Below are 19,659 nucleotides of genomic sequence, written 5' to 3'. Positions count from 1 at the left end.
CTGGAGTGCAGCAGAACAATCATGGCTGCCTGAAGCCTTGAACTGGGCTCAGGCGATCCTCCTGCCTCAGCCTCCCAAGTAGCTGGGACTGCAGGCATGCACCTTCACACCCGGCTAAGTATTTTAATTTTTTAAGAGATGGAGTCTTGTGATGTTGTCCAGACTAGTCTCAAACTCCAGGTGTCAAGCGATCCTCTCACCTTGGCCTCCCAAGTTAATTTTTTTTTTTTTTAGACGTGATCTCACTCTGTCATCTGGGCTGCAGTGCAGTGACACAATCTTGGCTTACCGCAGTCTTGACCTCCGAGGCTCAAGAAACCCTCCCTCCTCAGCCTCCTGAGTAGCTGGGACCACAGGCGTGTACCACGACTGGCCAATTTTTTGTATTTTTTGTAGAGATAGGGTTTCACCATGTTTCCCAGGCTGGTCTCAAACTCCTGAGCTCAAGTGATCCATCCACCTCAGCATTCCAAAATGCTGGGATTGTGGCATGGGCCACCATGTCCAGCTATTTTATTTTATTATTATTATTTTAAATGACTGTTTTCAAAAAGGCTGTACCAATTTGGGTTCCCACTAGAAGTCGTGGATTGGTGAATTTTTAAAGGAGCAGTGTGGCCCTCATCAACCTGGACGCACACTCTGGTCTCTAAGACATGGAACAGTTGTGCTGGGAGGGAGCTCCTCTGAGAGGGTGGTCAGAAGAGCCCCCAGGCATCACCTCCACCATGAAAGCTCACCCCTCTCCCCTAAAGCTTAGATAACCAGCTGCATTTCCTAAGAGTGAGCACCAGGGGGCACCACATACCAAAGGAAAGTGGTCCAGACTGTGAGACCGCGGATTAGACCAAGAGATAACGTTTTTTTTCTTAGACTGGGGCCCTCCAAGGCAGAGAGAAGACCAACTCTCCTGGCTTCCTTGACATTCTCCTTACCTGACGTTCTGCAGCCTCTTGGGAGACTCTCGGATGTACCCATAGGAGGCTGTGGGAGACAGAGGGTCATGTCCAGAAGGGAAATGGCAGTGTATGGCGTCACAGTAAGAGCTGGGGCAACTTCCCCGTTGTGTCTTTGATGTCTTTGCATCACCTTTCCAAGCCTCAGTTTTTCTGATGTGTCAAATGGGAGTGACAATTTCCTGCCTCGCTTTACTCTGTGTGTGTGTGTGTGTGTGTGTGCGTGTGTGTGTGTGTGTAACTTATGCCAAAGTGCTTTGAAAAACCGAGAAGTGGGAGGGGGGAGGGATAGCATTAGGAGATATACCTAACGTTAAATGACGAGTTAATGGGTGCAGCACACCAACATGGCACATGTATACATATGTAACTAACCTGCACGTTGTGCACATGTACCCTAAAACTTAAAGTATAATTAAAAAAAAAAAGAAAGAAAGAAAAACCGAGAAGTCCTAAGGATGTCTGCTGAGTTGAGACTAAGGTGTAGGGGGTGATATGTTTGGCTGTGTCGCCACCCAAATCTCATCTTGAATTGTAGCTCCCATAATTCCCATGTGTTGTGGGAGGGACCTGGTGGGAGACAGTTGAATCATGGGAGCAGTTTCCCCCATACGGTTCTCATGGTAGTGAATAAGTCTTATAAGATCTGATGATTTTATAAGGGGTTTCCCCTTTTGCTTAGCTCTCATTCATTCCCTCTTGTCTGCTGCTACGTAAGACGTGCCTTTTGCCTTCTGCCATGATTGTGAGGTCTCCCCAGCCACTTGGAACTGTGAGTCTACTAAACTTCTTTTTCTTTGTAAATTACCCAGTCTCTGGTCTTTATTAGCAGCATGAAAACAGACTAATACAGGGGGTAAGGACACGTGGAGCAAGATTGGTTACTACATTAGTCCAGGGAAGACAATGGTGGTGGCAGCTGTGAAGGTGGTGAGACATGGCTGGATTCTGGATATATTTCAAGGGGAGAACCAGTGAGATGTATTGAAAGATTTGATGTCAGGGGTGAGAGAAAAAGGGGGTCAAGGGTGATACTAAGGCTTTTTGTCTTGAGCCAAGAAAGACTAGCGATGCCTTTTACTTAGTGGGGAAGATGGTGGAGGGATGGTTTGGAGGTGCAAATCAAGAGTTCCATATTTAGACATGCTACATTTGAGATGCTTTTTAGGTCACCGAGTGACTGAGTAAAGACAGAGGTCAGAAAACTGAGCCTTAGGCTGGGCTCGGTGGCTCACGCCTGTAATCCTAACACTTTAGGAGACTGAGGTGGGAGGATCACCCAGGAGTTTGAGACCAGCCTGGGCAACATAGGGAGACCCCATCTCTACAAAAAACAAAACAAGTTAGTGAGGTGTGGAGGCACACATCTGTGGTCCCAGCTACTTGGGAGGTTGAGGTAGGAGGATCACTTGTGCCTGGGAGGTTGAGGCTGCAGTGAGCTGTGATCACACCACTGCAGTCCACCCTGGCAACAGGGGAAGACCCAGTCTCAAAAAAAAAAGACTTAGCCTTGATTCCTTTTCTCAGGGTCCTATAAGGATCACAGTATACAATAGATTGGACTAGATCAGAGATGAAAACATAACTCACACACATGCGGCCACATCCCTTCCAGTGCCGCTGGCAGATATCACAAATTCATCACAGCACTCAGGAATCCTCTCAACCCAGAGCTCTAGGCAGACTCTACCAACCAAGTGGAGATGATACAAAAATGAAAACTCTCCATCATCCTGAACTGGTTGAGAGACCCAAGAATGCGGTTAAAACCATGGGCTTGGGCCGGGCGCCGTGGCTCACGCCTGTAATCCCAGCATTTTGGGAGGCCGAGGCGGGCGGATCACAAGGTCAGAAGATTAAGACCATCCTGGCTAACATGGTGAAACCCTGTCTCTACTAAAAATACAAAAAATTAGCCGGGCATGGTGGCGGGTGCCTGTAGTCCCAGCTACTTGGGAGGCTGAGGCAGGAGAATGGCGTGAACCCGGGAGGTGGAGCTTGCAGTGAGCCGAGATCGCGCCACTGCACTCCAGCCTGGGCGACAGAGTGAGACTCCGTCTCAAAAAACAACAACAACAACAACAAAAAGCCATGGGCTTTTGGGCTAGAGAGGCCTGGGCTGCACAGCTAATCTTGCTACCAGCTAACTTGAAACCTCAGAAAAAAACTGTTTCTCAGTTTCTTCATCTGAAAAATTGGATTAGTAATAGTTCCTATTTCATAGGGCTGTTGTGAACATTGAATGAGATCATCCAATAAAATTATTTAGCATAGTGCCTGGGACACAGTCAGCCATCAATAAAAGTGGCAGCAGCAGCAGTAATAGTTGTTGGATGGTGTTACTCCAGCTTGAACATTCCAGATACATCCGTCTTACATTCTGTTTCTGACATTGGACAAGTAGTGTAATGTTGGAACTGTCCAGCAGGGGGCACTGCTAACATGTACTTCTCTATTGCCCACAGAGGTCCAGGAAGTGGGAGGCAGTTTTCCCTGGAGCAGTGTTCTCTGATGATTGCCCTGGCAGAGGCCTAGACTTTTCTTCCTGGTACAATAAACCAAGTTCTTGGCTCCTCCCAGACAGCAGTGTCTCAGCTTTCTTCCTGGGACTGGTCCTCTCTTCTCAGATCCAGTTCCTGGCCTCCTCCTGCTTATAGCCTCCAGCCAAGCCGCTGAATCTGGCAACCCAGGCCCTGGCCAACCTTTCCTTCTTGTCCAGCCCCCTAGCGGCCGCCAACTTCCCCAAAGCCAGCAGGCACGTGCAGGACATGCCAGCTTGGAATAGGTTTCCTGCGCCCTCTCTCTTCCCACTCAACTCTGTAAAATCCCTTTTTTTGATTCCTCCTCTTCAGAGATGGAGCCGGGCAGGACTAACCCTGCTGTGCAGATGGAACAAAAGGCAGGGACCTGTTCCACGATGCTCCCAAGCTCAGATCACAGCGAGCTAAAGGGGAACCTGGGAGGTGGGTCTCCTAAGCCTCAGGCACAGGTGAGTCACTCGCCACTCAGACCACACTCATCTTCAGACTCAGGTGTTCACTGGGGGCTCAGTGGGCATCTTCTGTCTTTCGGCCCTGTGCTGAGCACAGGGCTTGACTAAGATGGAGGGAGACCGTGCTGAGCCTCGGGAGGCTGAGACTGTGCTGAGCCTCGGGAAGCTGAGACACGGGCTGGGCCTCGAGAGGGGGAGATGGGGGCTGAGCCTCAGGAGGCTGAGATGGGGCTCGGCTGGGGGATGGCTGCTGTGGATCATAACAGATAGACAGTTCTACCTACCCTGTGATAGGGGATGGGCAGCCAGGGTGCTGTCAGAGGACAGATTTCTGGATGCTTGTGGAGACCCATGAAACCACAGGCTCCCTAAAGCACATGTCTTTTTAAAAGGGTCCATCTTGGATCCATCTTTCCCCACAATCACCGTTGAACATGATTCTCCAGCCCTCTATAGCCTCAATATCCCTCTCTTGGCCAAATAGAATCTCTTTCCTGATTCTCCCATTCCCCGCCAGGGCATACATCCCCACCTCCCACACACCCCTGCTGCCCACACACCCCTGCTGCCCACACACCCCTGCTGCCCACACACCTCTGCTGCCCACACACCTCTGCTGCCCACACACCTCTGCTGCCCACACACCCCTGCTGCCCACACACCCCTGCTGCTTAGCATCAGGTGAACTTCTGGGAAGGCTCTGGAAAGGGCCCAGCAGGTGGGGGAGCAGCGTCTGAACCACCTCCCTTTCTTCCCCGTGCCCTCCTGCCTCAGCCACCATCTCCTTCCATGTACCCCTCCCTTCATTCTTCCTCTTGGCGTGGCATCCACAGCCTACAGAATATCTGTCCCTGGCCCTTATCACTGTCCACTCCCAGCCTGGGTTTTGCATAAGGAAGATGCCAGGACTTATTGCTTGATAAACTCCAGCGTGCCTTTGCCTCCCTCCCTCCCTCCCTCCTTCCCTCCCTCCTGCCTACGAAATCTGCAATCTTTGGCATGTGTTTGTTACACGGAATGCCACCAGTGGGTCATCAGCTGTCACTGTGAACAAACAAGAAAAAGAAAATGCAAAGCAGGCCGCTGCTTGGTGTGCCCGTGCCCCAAACCACAATGGCACACCTGGTGGTTTTCGGTGGAAGGCGGCCTGGGTTCAGCCCACGTGTTGGCCTGGGGACATTGCATGAGTCAGCTGAGGTGGATAGTCGTTCTTATTTATGGTGATTAAAAATACCTCTCTTTTTCCTTTACATAAAAACAATACACATTAGCTGTAGAATAATCAGAACTAGAAACTTTAGCTACAACAAACAAAAACCAAAGACGTACCTGTAACGCGCCCCCCGCCCCCCACCCACTCATGCACCTAGAAATGATCACTGTGAGCTGCTTGGGAGGTGCTCGCAGACCACATGCCTTTTTTTTTTTTTTTTTCACTTATACAAAATGAGCTCATACTGTACATATTGTTTTATAACCTGCCTTTTTTGTTGAACAATATATTGTGAGTAAAAACTGCTAACATTTCATTAGACTTACTGTGGGCCTGCCCTGTGCCAAGCACTTTGTTTGTACATCAAGGATGTCATTTAGTCAACCCTAAGAGGTCAACTATTTACTGCCCCCATTTTACAGAGAGAACATCGAAGGGTCAAGTACTCTGTCGAGACCAAGAGGCAGTAAGAGGTGGGAATCCCTGGCCTGGGAGGCGGAAGGCTCCAGCTTCTCAGTGACTGACAAGTCGCTCTCTGGTTCGGGGCCTTGGGCTTCTCATCTGTAAAGTAAGGGGTGCTGGGGCTGGGCCAGAACAGTCTTCTGCACTGGGGAGGGGGCAGCAGACCCCACTCCCACTTACAGAGGCCACCCCCTCTGAGGCCTGCCTTCCTCCTCATTCTGAGTCTGACTCCCACTAAGCCTCATGCCGAGCACTGTTCTGAGTACTAACGAGGTACGTATTCTTTCTTTCTTTTTTATTTTTTTAGAGAGTGGGTCTTGCTCTGTTGCCCAGGCTAGAGTACAGTGGTGCAGTCACAGCTCACTGCAGGCTCAGCCTCCTGGGCTCAAGTAATCCTTCCACCTCGGCCTCCTGAGTAGCTCAAAATACATGCATGCTCCACCATGCTCAGCTGATTTTTTTTGAGATGGAACCTTGCTCTGTCACCCAGGCTGGAGGGTGGTGGCATGATCTCTGCTCACTGAAACCTCCACCTCCCAGTTCAAGGGATTCTCCTGCCTCCCGAGTAGCTGGGATTACAGGCCGGCACCACCACACCTGGCTACTTTTTGTATTTTTGTAGAGGTGGGGTTTCACCATGTTGGCCAGGCTAGTCTTGAACTCCTGACCTCAAATGATCTGCCTGCCTTGGCCTCCCAAAGTGCTGCGATTACAGATGTGAGCCACTGCACCCAGCCCCAGCTAACTTTTTTTTATTTTTGTAGAAACAGGGTCTTGCTATTTTGCCCAGGTTGGTCTTGAACTCCTGGCCTCAAGCAAGTCTCTCACCTTGGCCTCCCAAAACTCTGGGATTACAGGCAGGAGCCACTGCACCTGGCCGGTAGGTGTTATTTCTATCCCCTTTGTACACAAGAGGAAACTGAGGCACAGAGAGCTAAAGTAACTTGCCCAGCGTCACTCCATTAATAGGGGCAGAGTGAGGACCCAAACTTAAACTTTTCTGACCCCAGAGCTTGTGTTCTTAACCATTACCAGTTGCTTTGCAGCATTGCTCTCCCCACAGGAAGAAAAACATTTTGATATATGTGTTCCTATGACTTAGGAAACATATGTATCGATATTTAACTGAAATAAAAATTTCCCAAAGTAAAAACATATCCTTACTATGCAAGATGCCCTCTAATCAATTAAAAGAAAATTCTGGCGACAGCCACTACATGTCTTACAAGACTCATAATGGATTGTGACATGTAGTTTGAAAATCGTTGCTAAGCCTGTCCCTCTGTGCCCTAGGGGAACCCTCCTTATTGGGTCCAAAGGCTTTCACTTGATCCTGGGAAGCAGCTGACATAGGGACTGCGACCCCATATCAGAGGAGAGGGAAGTGAGGACCAGAGAAGGGTAGGGCAGGTCCTGCCGAGGTCATGCAGAGAGGACTGGAATTAAGATCTAGAAACAGGCAGAGGGCAAACCTGGGCAAAGCCGGCCTTCTGTGCAGGGAGCTTTATTCAACACAGCCCCTGTCATGTTGGTAACTACCCCTTATTGAGCACCTACCCTTTGCAGGGTGTCACATACTAGGCTTAGCTCAGTTAATCTTCAAAGCAACCCAGGCAACAGAGAGTTAGGAGCCCTGTGGTATAGTTGCGGCAGCTAAAGCTCAGAGAGGTGGAGTGACCAGGCCAAGGCCACACAGGGTGCAGGACGCCATGTCTGGTTTTGGTCCCCACTGTGTTTCTAGAATCAAGCTCAGGGCCTGAAACATGACAGGTGCTCAGGAAACATGTCTGTCTGTCTGACCCCAAAGGCTTCTCTTTCTGCCATTGCTCTGCGGTTCCCACTAGCCCCCTTTCTGGGAGGCATGGCCTTGGGGCAGAGCAGGCGCCAGGGTGCTTGGAGGCTTGCTGGGCGAGGGTCCCTGGAATGACACTCTTTGCTGAGTTTCGGTTCCAGGTCCCTGCATGCTTGCCTGGCCCTGCCCTGTCAGCTGAGAGGGAGGGAGGGAGGGATCTAGACCGCTCCTCTTGGCTGGGGTGGAGGAACCCGCCTGGCGCCTGGGCTCATGTGGCCTCTCCCACCCCCCTGCCACTCCCGGCTCACCTCTCACTCCCAGGCTGGCTCTGGGTCTCCCATGGGGCCAGAGAAAGGCCGGTCCTACCTCCAGCCTGAGTTCGATTCCCACCCCTTGGGCTCCCTCTCCCTTCCCCAGCCCCAGGCACAGGCAGTTCCTACCCCTTCCCCATAAGAGAAGTGGTTGTGGGTGAGAGGGTTGAGTCTCAGGGTTAACCCCAGGGCTGAGCAAACAGATTTGGCCTTGCACTCTCTGTTCCTTTTGGGCTGTGCACTGTTGGTGAGTTTCCAGTCCCCGCCCCCAAGGTACAGTCCCTCAGGTAGCCCTACCTTCCCTGAGCAGGAAGGGTCTGAGCTCCTAGCAGGAAGCCCAGAGCTGACTCAGGAGATGGTTCTAGACCTGGGAGGGGAGGAGGGGAAGGAAGGAGAGCTAGAGGCCAGGGCAGAAAGCCAACAGCTGGCTTGGACGGGGCATTGTGTGATTTGGAAGGTGCCATGTGTCCCAGGGGAGTGGCATTTTCACCTCCACCCTCCTCTCTGCTCATCTGGACCCCACCCCTCCCCTTTAGCTGGCTCCACACTCCCTCCCTGCAGGAAGCCTTCTCAGGTGGACCCCACCCCACACTGCCTGACATCACTTTGCATCCCCTGGGAGGGAGGGAGGTGAGGCTGAGACCAAGCCCAGTGATAACTCACAGGTGTGAGCCTCCCCATCGTAGACGCCCTCTTCCAGCCCAGATTCAAAATGCTGGATCCCTTTTTGGAAATGGTCTCAGTTTGCAGATGAAATACACACACACACACACACACACGCAAGCACGCACACACACATGCACACACGCCCCTATCATTACTTGGGAATCCTGTGTTGGTTTTGGCTAGAAACAGATGTTTCCAAATTAAATTGTAGAGGATGTCTGTAAATTTTTACCCACCCACCTAACTGTCCTACCGGAACGAGGGAGTCCTGCAGTCAGATGGATTTGGGACCAGACGATGTAAGGATTAAATGATACAAATCCAATTTATCTAATGCAGACCTTCTCAGATCCTTTATATCCTTTAATGCACATTGTGAATCTCTGAGCATCTGCAGTTTCCAAAATTTGCTTGACCTCAGAATTTTTTTTATTTTTTTTGGATACGGAGTTTCGCTCTTGTTGTCCAGGCTGGAGTGCAATGACGTGATCCCGGCTCACTGCAACCTCCGCCTCCCAAGGTCAAGCAACTCTCCTGCCTCAGCCTCCTGAGTAGCTGGGATTACAGGCATGCGACACCACGCCCGGCTAATTTTGTATTTTCAGTAGAGACGGGGTTTCTCCATGTTGGTCAGGCTGGTCTCGAACTCCTGATCTCATGGGATCCTCCCACCTTGGACTCCCAAAGTGCTGGGATTACAGGCGTGAGCCACTGCACCCAGACATTTATTTATTTATTTATTTTAATATAGTAGAGCATCTCTTGGGTCTAGAATGCTGTTGAGCACCTTTTGTGAAATGCTAGAAAGTGCAGACCCACCTTAGCAATAATTATAATAACACAACATACTTCCATGGACTGGAGACTTACTCTATGTCAGACTTAATGTGCTAGATATCAGCCTATTCTCAAAACAGATGGTGAGACGCGTATTATTCTGGAAGAAGGGAAGAATATCTAGGTCATTTGGGTGAGGTAATTTACCATAAGCTGCCAAGCTATGGATCTTGCATTACCCGAGTGATATTTCAAATATTTATTGACCCATATAGCAGAGGCACCGACCCATGTACTGGAGATGGGAATGTACTGGGATCCCCCAGTGGACTGGGCATTAGCCCTTCAGTCACTGGATCGTGGGGAGGTCTGGAAGCCTTCAGGGTAGGGGATGGTGTCCCTGGAGAATCAAGAAGGCTGAGAGACCCTTGGGGGACTCAGGAGAGCAGCTGCTTACGAACCAGTGTGGAAGCGTTTCAATATTTTGCCAACTTTGTGGATGTACTGGTGCTGAGTGTAGGCCTGGACCGGACCACCATAAACACCCTTCCTGCACACTGGGAGGAAGCGGAATGCTGGTTTCTGTCCAGCAGCACATTTTGGTTTCATTTGCAAACTGAGAAACAGCCCAGGGTAAAGATCAGGCAGATATGTGTGTGAATCCCAACTCAGATTCTGTCTAGGCACATGGCTTTGCTTTGGACAACTTCTGGCCCTTTCTGAATCTCAGTTTCTTTATCTGTAAAGTGGGGAAACATGTTGCTCACCTCATTGGGTTGTTGTGAGGATTAAATGAGGTGTTGCCCATGAAGCCCAGCACCTGGCATATGTTAATTGCCCTGCAAGTGAGAGCTCTCACCAATAAGGACTGTTGACTTTAATTGTCAACAAAATTGTGAGCTGTTTCAGCCTTTTGTTGTTGTTGTTTTGTTTTTTCGAGACGGAGCCTCGCTCTGTCGCCTAGTCTGTAGTGCAGTGGCGCAATCCCGGCTCACCACAACTTCTGTCTCCTGGGTTCAAGCAATTCTCCCGCCTCAGCCTCCTGGGTTGCTGGGATTACAGGTGCCCGCCACCATGCCCAACTAATTTTTTTGTATTTTTAGTAGAGATGGGGTTTCACCATGTTGGCCAGGCTGGTCTCGAACTCTTGACCTCAAAGGATCCGCCCCCCTCAGCCTCCCAAAGGGCTGGGATTACAGGCATGAGCCACTGCACCCAGCTCAGCCTTTGTTTAGGGAAGAGAGCATAGGTTTGGGACTTTTCATCTGCCAAATCCTTCTTTCTAGACACTGTTGGACTGTAGATTGAGCAATGAAACTGGAAGGTAACACGAGAAATATGACCATGAGCAGCTTCAAGTTGCTGTTAGATTGGTTTCTGCAACATGCCACCTTGCACAGGTTCCTCATGAACTTGGACAGAAGTACATTTAGCCAATCCGAATTTAGCAATGAAGTGTTCCTGTATAGGTCATCCAATTAAAGTACAGCAATGTCCCTGGCTGTTTATCCAATTAGAACTTGGCCATGTTCTGATCCTGTGCAGGCTGCCCAATGAGGCCTTGGATCTGTTGTGTGCTTGTCAGTCACACATACAGAGCTGCTGGTTTGATCTCTGCCAGAGCTGAGTTATCATCATGAGTTAAGAGAGCTCTTTAAGGCTGGGCTCCATGGTTCGCACCTGTAATTCCAGCATTTTGGGAGGGCGATGCGGGAGGATAGCTTGAGGCCAGGAGTTCAAAACCAGCCTGGGCAACATAGTGAGACTCCTGTCTCTACAAAAAAATTTTAAAAAAAATTAGCCAGCCGGGCATGGTGGCTCATGCCTGTAATCTCAGCACTTTGGGAAGCCAAGGCGGGTGGATCACGAGGTCAGGAGTTTGAAACCAGCCTGGCCAATATGGTGAAACCCTGTCTCTACTAATAATACAAAAAATTAGCCAGGCATGGTGGTGCGCACCTGTAGTTCCAGCTACTTGGGCGGCTGAGGCAGGAGAATTGCTTGAACCTGGGAGGTGGAGGTTGCTGTGAGCCGAGATTGTGCCACTGTACTCCAGCCTGGGTGACAGAGTGATACTCCGTATCAAAAAAAAAAAAAAAATTAGCTGAGGGTGGTGGGACAGACCTGTGGTACCAGCTACTTGGGAGGCTGAGGCAGGAGGATCTCTTGAGCCTAGAGTTCAAGGCTGCAGTGAGCTGTGATTGCATCACTGCACTCAGCCTGGGCAACAGAGTGAGACCCTGTCTTAAAAAAAAAAAGCAAATTAATATTAATACTTAATAATAAAATTACTTGTGTTGTTTATAGCAAATATTATTTGTTTTATTATTTCCTTGACAAAAACACTCTTTAAAATGACTTATGCCCATTGTGGGAAGGTCTCGGGAAAGGACACGCACTGGATAGAAAATTGGGAACAGTTTATTTCAAACAACAAAAGCAGCCCACAGTCCTCATGGGTGACCTTTGCAGAGGGCCTCACAGCCAGGAACTTCCTCTGACCCCTGGGTGGCCTCGACCAGACCCTTCTCAGTGGGAATGGCCTTGGCTATTTGTGAGTGAGCTGCCTGCCCATTGCCCATGGGTCAGTCCATGGGTGGCTTGGGTCCTCTGTCCAGGGTGGCACCGACCTCAAGGCCAGTCAGTCACCTGGAGATGGGGGCCAAGTTGTGCAGACTTGCTACCCGCTTCCTGGAGCAAACAGTTGGGGGTGATCCCCAGAGGAGATGTACACACAGCATACTCCCAGCTAACGGCCTCAGCATTCTTATCACTGCCCAGATGAGGCCTGGTTAATTACTGACCAGAGAAAGGCGGCGACTGAATCCCCAGCATAAGCTGTTGCCTCTAAACGGTCCAGGGGGTCCTTGCAGCCTGGGGGCCAGTTTCTTTGCCCACCCTGCAAAGAGGTACATTCACCATTAACCACAGAAAGAAGGATTTGCGTTCAGTTCAAGGAAGGCTTACAATTCTCCAGGGGTGTCCAGACCCTGGGATGGGGCCTCGGGAGCCACAGAATTTCTTCTTCAAAGCAGAGAAACATGCCTGCCCAGCTCAGCATGATCCAGCTTCAGAGGCAGAGCGCCGATGGATGGGGTGTTTGGTCAGTGAACAAAGGGCAGCATGTGTGGCTGGCTCCCTGGGCAAGTAACTTTCCCTGTCTGGCCTCGGTGTTCCCATGTGTCAGATGGGGATGCTGGAGGACATGATTTCGAGGGTCCCTCAGTCCTTGCCTCATCCCCCTTGTCTGGCCATGCCCAATTCTCCCTCTGCTCCTCAACCTACACCCTCTTTCTTAACCAGACAGGCATCCTCCTGACCCTACTCCCCTCCTCTCCTCCACAAAGCCCTCTCCGCTTTCCTTCTCTTGTGCAAGCTCTGTCCAAGCTGCAAGATCTGACCAAATCACTTCTCCAGGAAGTCTGAAGCCACCTCTGGCTACACCAACGCTCATGAATCTCCCTCTCTCTGGGTGGTTCCACATGCAAAGCCAAAACCTCTGAACTTCTTCCAGGTTTCTGGAAGAATAACAGCCAATACTAGATAGCACTGCCTGTGTGCCAGGCACTGGAGCAAACAACGGGCACATGTTAATACATCTCATCCTCACAGCTCTGCTCTTATTCCCAATTTACAGATGAAGAAAGTGAGTCCGGAGGGGTTAAGCAACTTGCCCACAGACACACAGCCAGTATGTGGTGGCTGCAGTTGGCTTCAGAACTGTGCTACCCAGGAGGGCAGCCTCCAGCCCTGAGTGACCATTGAGCACTAGAGATGTGGCTGGTGTGAATCGAGACAAGCTGTGAGTGTGTAATGGACACCAGGTTTTGAATGGTTGGTGTGACAAAATGTACTATATCACATTGAAATTTTTATATTGATTTCATGGTGACATATTTTCCATATATTGAGTTAAATAAAATATATTGTTAACACTAATTTCACTCCTATCTTTACTTTTTGATATGGCTACAAGAAAATTTAAAATTATATAATTAAAAATTATAGTTAGAATTATGTAGTTATAATTACATAGACAGTGCTGTTCTAAAATCTGTGTTCCTAAGCACTGCTGTACTGCATCTCTTGTGTAAAGGTGGTGGTAGTGGTGATGGGGGTGGTGACGGTGATAGAGGTAGTGATGGAGGTGGTGATGAAGGTGATGAGGGTGATAGAGGCGGTGATGGAAGTGGTGAGGGTGATGGAGGTGGTGATGGAGGTGGTGAGGGTGATGGAAGTGGTGATGGAGGTGGTGAGGGTGATGGAGGTGGTGACGGAGGTGGTGAGGGTGATGGAGATGGTGACGGAGGTGGTGAGGGTGATGGAGGTGGTGATGGAGGTGGTGAGGGTGATGGAGGTGGTGATGGAGGTGGTGAGGGTGATGGAGGTGGTGATGGATGTGGTGAGGGTGATGGAGGTGGTGATGGTGATAGAGGTGGTGATGGTGATGGAGGTGATGCTGGAGGAGATGGTAGAGGTGGTGATACTGGTGAGGTTGATGGGATGTTAGTTGTAGTGGGGTGGATGATAGATGAAGCCATCTTGCTATGGTCTGAATGTTTGTGTGCCCCCAAAATTTATATGTTGAAACCTGAACACCAGTGTGAGGATATTAGGATATTAGGAGGAGGGCCTTGGGGGTGATTAGATCATGAAGACACGGCCCTCATGAATGGGATTAGTGCCCTTATAAAAGAGGCCCCAGAGAACTCCCTTGCCCCTTCCATCAGGTGGGGTTGCTGTAAGAAGCCATCATCTACGAACCAGAAAACAGGTCCTCACCAGATGCCGAATCTGCTGGCACCTTGGTCTTGGACTTCTAGCCTCCAGAACTGTCAAGAACAAATTGCTGTTGTTTATAAGCCCCCCAGTTTATTGGCATTTTGTAATAGCATCCTGAACAGACTAAAACATCTCATTATAGCAGCTAATATTTTAAAAGAAATATGTTTTGCTGAAAAATACATGTCTGCTGTAAAAAAAATGCAAACAATACAGAGAAAGTGAAAGTTTCTCTGTATTATTTTATTCTTTTACTTCAGACATTTGCCACTAGTTACAAGGGAGTGCGGTCTTCCAGCCTTTTTTGTTTGTTTGTTTGTTTGTTTGAGACGGAGTCTTGCTCTGTGGCCCAGGCTGGAGTGCAGTGGTGTGATCTCAGCTCACTGCAACCTCCGCCTCCTGGGTTCAAGCAATCCTCCTGCCTCAGCTTCCTGAGTAGCTGGGATTACAGGTGCCCGCCACCACACCCAGCTAATTTTTGTGTTTTTAGTAGAGACGGAGTTTCACCATGTTGGCCAGGCTGGTCTTGAACTCCTGACTTCAAGTGATCCACCCGCCTCAGGCTCCCAAAGTGTTGGGATTACAGGTGTGAGCCACTGTGTCCAGCCTTCCAGCCTTTTTATGTATACAGAAAGGTGAGGAAGATATATACTTAAAAATCAATGGTTTAATAATATTTATGTAGTTTTGTAACCTGTTTTCTCACCTGGCCATGTGTCGTGTCTATTTTTCTCATTAGTATACATGGATTTGTTTTATTCTTTTTACCAGCTGCATAGTATTTCCCTGCATAATTCTGGCAAAGTCAATTGATGCCCACTCAAGTTGTTCCTAGTTTTTACTATTATAACCAGTGATATAATGAACATCTTGTACAGAGGTCTTTGAACTTTTGTGCCAGCATTTCTGTAGGATTGAGTTGTAGAAGCAGAATTGCTTGACTAAAGTGTCTACACATTTGCTATTTTGCCTCAGATTGCAAGTTGGTCCCTCAGAAATTACCCTCTTGAACATGCTATGTGCAAGTTCCTACTTCATCCTATTTTAGCTTCATCCACTTTTGCTAGGACAGGTGCAGTAGCCTGTGACCAGCCTTCCCACATTCACCTTGCTCCCCTCCATCTTCTGTCCTTACAACAGCCAGAGTTGCTTTTTTGAAATACAAACCTGACTACATCATTACCTCCCACTTCCCCCAACCCAAACCTTTGGGGGCCACACTGCCTTTATGACAATGGAGCTTTCCTGTGCCCTGTGAGGCCCCATGGGACCTGGCCCCTGCTAACCTGGCCAGCTTCTCTGATGCAGGCTTCCTCTCCACCTCTGCGGCCATGCCAGTTATCGAGTCTCCCGCACTCTGTTCTTTCCCACCTCAAGGGCTTTGCCTGAGCTGTATCTGCTACCTGAAACACCCTTTCCAGCCCTCATCCTACCCTTTGCTATTTGACTTCTGCTTATCCTTGACCTCTTAATCCCAAAGGGCACCTCCTCAGGGAAGCCCTCCCTGACCTACAGCTCAGACTAGTCCCTCAGGGGATCCACCCCTCCTTCAACACACCTTTCACTATTGGTGGGCACACGTTTGTCTGTGTGATTATCCTCCTCCTTGAAGGAAAGGGTCACTCCTCACAGTACCCCCAGACCCCAGGGCAGTGTCTGGCTCCCAGACACTCAGTAAAGATTTCTCCAAAACAATTTTTTTATCATATAATTGTTCATTAAATTTTGACCCATGAAATCAGTTTTTGTTTGACCCTCTCTGCAACCTTGCAAAGGAAGCAGGGCTTGGAGTATCATTGCCATTTTATAGAGGGGGAAACTGAGGCATTGAGAGGCAAACTTCTTCATCTGAAATCATTCAGCAGGTAAATGGCCAGGGCGTGGGAGTCAAACAGAGTTCTCCCGATTCCAGCTCTTCCACCGACACTTTTCACACCTGAGCTCACGTGGGGCTCCGAATCCCTCCTTTACTATCTTCAGAAAATTCCATCTCTCTCACTTTTTCTTTTGCTTCTATTGCTACATCTTCGATCTGGCCTTTTATGGTTCTGAACAATAAGAGACTCACAGAAGTGTTAGAGGGGGTTGGCCCCATGCAGGTGAGGCTCAGGGGCTTCATCTTACACACGACAGAACCAGGGTGCAGAGAGTGCCCATCACCTGCTCATGGGGACTCCCACAAAGCATGTTCACGCACCTAGTGAACAAAATATGCTGCGCACCTACTGTGTGCAGGTCCCTGCTCTCAGTGCTGAGGACACAGCAGCAAACAAGAGACACTCAGTCCTTGATCTCAAGGAGCTGACATTCTACAGGTTAAAGACAATACATAAACTCAGTAATTTCAGAATATAACATGTGTTATGGAGAATTATTTTTTTAAAGGAAAAAGGGATACAGAGTGACTGACCATAGTGGTCAAAGGGGCCTCTCTGAGGAGCTGACATTTGAGATGAGACATGAATGATGGGAAGGAGGGAGCCATGGGAAGTTGTGGAGGAAGAGCATTCTAGGGAGAGGAGAATATTAATGCAGGGGGCACAGCCAGAAGCCCCAGGTGCCTCGCGCAGAGTGAACAAGGCTAACAGTGGGGGCTGAAGCAGAAGGAGAGGAGGGCAGGGGCCAGAGAAGACAAGGTCATAGTGAGAACAGTGGCTTTTCCTCTAGTGTAACATGAAGCCAGTGGACAGTTCTGAGCAGGGGAGTCATACAATCTGATTTGCATTCTTCAAAAACCACTCTGGCTGCTGTGTGCAGAAGGGCTGTAGAGGGGCAAGGGTGGACATGATGGCAAGTTAGAAGTGGTTGGTGGCACGGACCAGGCTGGTGGAGGTGGTAGAAGTGATGAGTTCGATGCGGGACGTATTTTAACAGTGGACCCGGCTGGGCACGGTGGCTCACGGCTGTAATCCCGACACTTTGGGAGGCCGAGGCTGGTGGATCACTTAAGGTCAGGAGTTCGACACAAGCCTGACCAACATGTGAAACCCCATCTCTACTAAAAATACAAAATTAGCCAGGTGTGATGGCGCATGCCTGTAATCCCAGCTACTTGGGAGGCTGAGGCAGGAGAATTGCTTGAACCTGGGAGGTGGAGGTTGCAGTGAGCCGAGATCGTGCCACTGCACTCCAGCCTGGGCAACAAAAGCGAAACTCTGTCTTAAAATAAACAAATAAATGGTGGACCCATGAGAATTGCTGATGGACAGGATGTGGGGCGTGAGGGAAAGAAGAGGAATCCAGGGTGTCTGCTGGGGTTTTGATCTGAGCACTTGGAGGGAGGGGACGGCTGAGCGGGGGGGGGGTGATGAGCAGGTACGAGGGGGTGGGGCTCAGATTTTGACCGGGGACTTGTTAAGGGTGAGCTGTTAATGAGACACTCAAGCGGCCCAGCAGAGTGGACAGGCGGATCTGTAAATCTCGGCTCGGGCAGAGATCCAGAGAGGCACACACTTGAGACGCATTGACGTAGAAACAGGGCAGGGAGGCCACCCGCCTCCTGACTCCCCGCCAGATGCTCCTTCCCTCTCTCTCACTCCTGCAGCCCTCCAGGCAGATCCTCCCGGGAGCAGGCAGCCAGGTGGGCCCCTGAGGAGATGCAGCGCCCTGCCTTCTGCTTTCCCCTCCTGCCCTGGCTCTGGTTCCTTGGCAAACAGCCCCGAGCCTCCTGGGCTGCTAGATTTCAGAAAAGCGTTCCAGTTTGGCAAAGTAAACACAGTCGAGGAGAAAAGCAACACCTTGCAAAACAGCTCCAGGCCCCCAAAGGAGAATTTTCTTGGTCCTTTCTTTAACTTTCAGCACTGGCCTCAAGCCAAGAATGTGTCCTGTATTTTCTTCCTTGGTCCCTCCCCAGTGTCCACCCCATCCCTGGTGTCTGAGATCCCCAGGGCACTAATCTGCCAGTGTGAGAGTGGAGCGGCTGTGCTGGGAAACCCCAGAATGGCAGGTCCTCCTCTTTCCTCCCACAAAGCCCAGGGTTTGCAGCTGCTCAGGAGGGCAAAGAGGGTGGCTCTCGAGTGGGACTGCCTAGCTCTGAGTCCTGGCTTGGCTGCCTCCTACACCTACAAGCCATGTGACCTCAGGCAAGTTACTTCCCGCTGTGTGCCTCAGTTTGCTACCCTGTAAAATGGGGATGATAGTGGTTCTACCTGATAGGTTTGCAGAATGAATGAGCTGCTATGTGCAAAGCTTAAAATACCTGACAAGTAGTGAGGGCTCCATAAATTATAGCAGTTCTTAGGGTTGCCCTGGGCTTGGACAAGATAAAGAACACAATCCCAGAGGGGTGCTGCCTGAGTTCTAGGACCAGCTCCACCCCGTACCACTCAATCCCTGAGTGCCTTGGGGAGATCCTCTCCAGCAGAACCCCCCTCCCAGGATTGTGGGTCCTACAGGGTCTGTGCCTGGAACAGAGGCATGAGTACACAGTGGATGTTGACTGATGGAAAAACAGTGGTTCTTCCTTACCTGGGCTCCCTAAATCCAGTCCAGGCCTCCAACCTCAGTCCAGCCTGAGAGGGACTGTCAGGCTTAGTCCACATTCATCATGATGGTGCCTGAAATTCCACCATTATTGCTTCACTTCTTTGGCTTAAGACTTCGTCCTGGTTAAAATACAGAGAGCCCAGAAAAGGGTCACCCATCCAGTCTTCTGTCATTCATCCCTAGTGTAAAGGAGTTTGTTAGCTGTTTTTCTGAGAGCGGGTATGGGAAGGGCAAGCATGCCCTCCCTCCAGGCCCTCCCCTCCTCTGCTTAGACCCTCAGGACTTCTGCTGCCTGCTGAGGAGAGTCCCGGCTCCCCAGCCTGGCCTGCAGCCCATATGGGGTCTGGTCCCCCACGTGCCTCTTGTGCGCATTCTCAACAGGCACACTTGCTCCCACGGCCAGCCTAGATTTCTCCTTCCCACTCATTTGGGCTTTCTGGCCCTGGTGCCTTTGCTCATTTAAGCCCTGCCATCAAAATTCCGTCCTATCCCCCCGCCCCACCTTGCAGTTCTTTGCCTCTCTTGGAAGCTCTGTGTCAAAGATTCTTAATCTCAGTGCACTCCTGACATTTGGGGAGGGATAATTTTTTTTTTTTTTTTTTTTTTTTGAGACGGAGTCTTGCTCAGTCACCCAGGCTGGAGTGCAGTGGCGCCATCTCAGCTCACTGCAACCTCCGCCTCCCGGGTTCAAGCGATTCTCCTGCCTCAGCTTCTGGAGTAGCTGGGATTACAGGTGCCTGCCACCACGCCCAGCTAGTTTTTGTATTTTTAGTAGAGACAGGGTTTCACCATGTTGGCCAAGCTGGCCTCGAACTCTTGACCTCAGGTGATCCACCCGCCTGGGCCTCCCAAAATGCTGGGATTACAGGCACCACCTTCTCAGGGGCCTCCCCAGCCTCCCCACCTATGACCTTCTCCCCCGGCAAGTTGCTCTGTTTCTTTATCCCACTTTATTTTCTTCGCAGCCTTTATCGTGATCAGAAACTATGCTCTCTGTTTACTCACTTCCTTGCCTCTTCATAGTCTTCCCCAACCAGAATGGTCAGCTTCTCATGCAGGGGACTCTGTCCTGTCTACTGCTGCTCCCTCAGAGCCAAAAACTGTACCTGGCACACAGTAGGTATCTGCACCCGGCCCGGGGCGGGATAGTAGTTGATTGCGGGGACTGTTCTGCTCATTGTAGGATGTTTAGCATGTCTCTGGCTTCTACCCACTAAAAGCCA

The 19,659-nt window shown here is 50.1% G+C and overlaps 1 long non-coding RNA gene across 1 annotated transcript; it reads left to right on the top strand.

Annotated features, from left to right (window-relative positions):
* LOC130541109 (uncharacterized) lies at positions 1-13,105 on the top strand. The gene is made up of 3 exons (XR_008955141.2): positions 1-1,728; positions 3,809-3,945; positions 11,548-13,105. It is a non-coding gene; the product is annotated as an uncharacterized LOC130541109 (long non-coding RNA).
* The last annotated feature ends 6,554 nt before the right edge of the window (positions 13,106-19,659 follow it).

Source organism: Pan paniscus, chromosome 1 (assembly GCF_029289425.2).
Source record: "Pan paniscus chromosome 1, NHGRI_mPanPan1-v2.0_pri, whole genome shotgun sequence".
NCBI lineage: Eukaryota > Metazoa > Chordata > Mammalia > Primates > Hominidae > Pan > Pan paniscus.
This window is presented reverse-complemented; position numbering and strand designations above follow the sequence as displayed.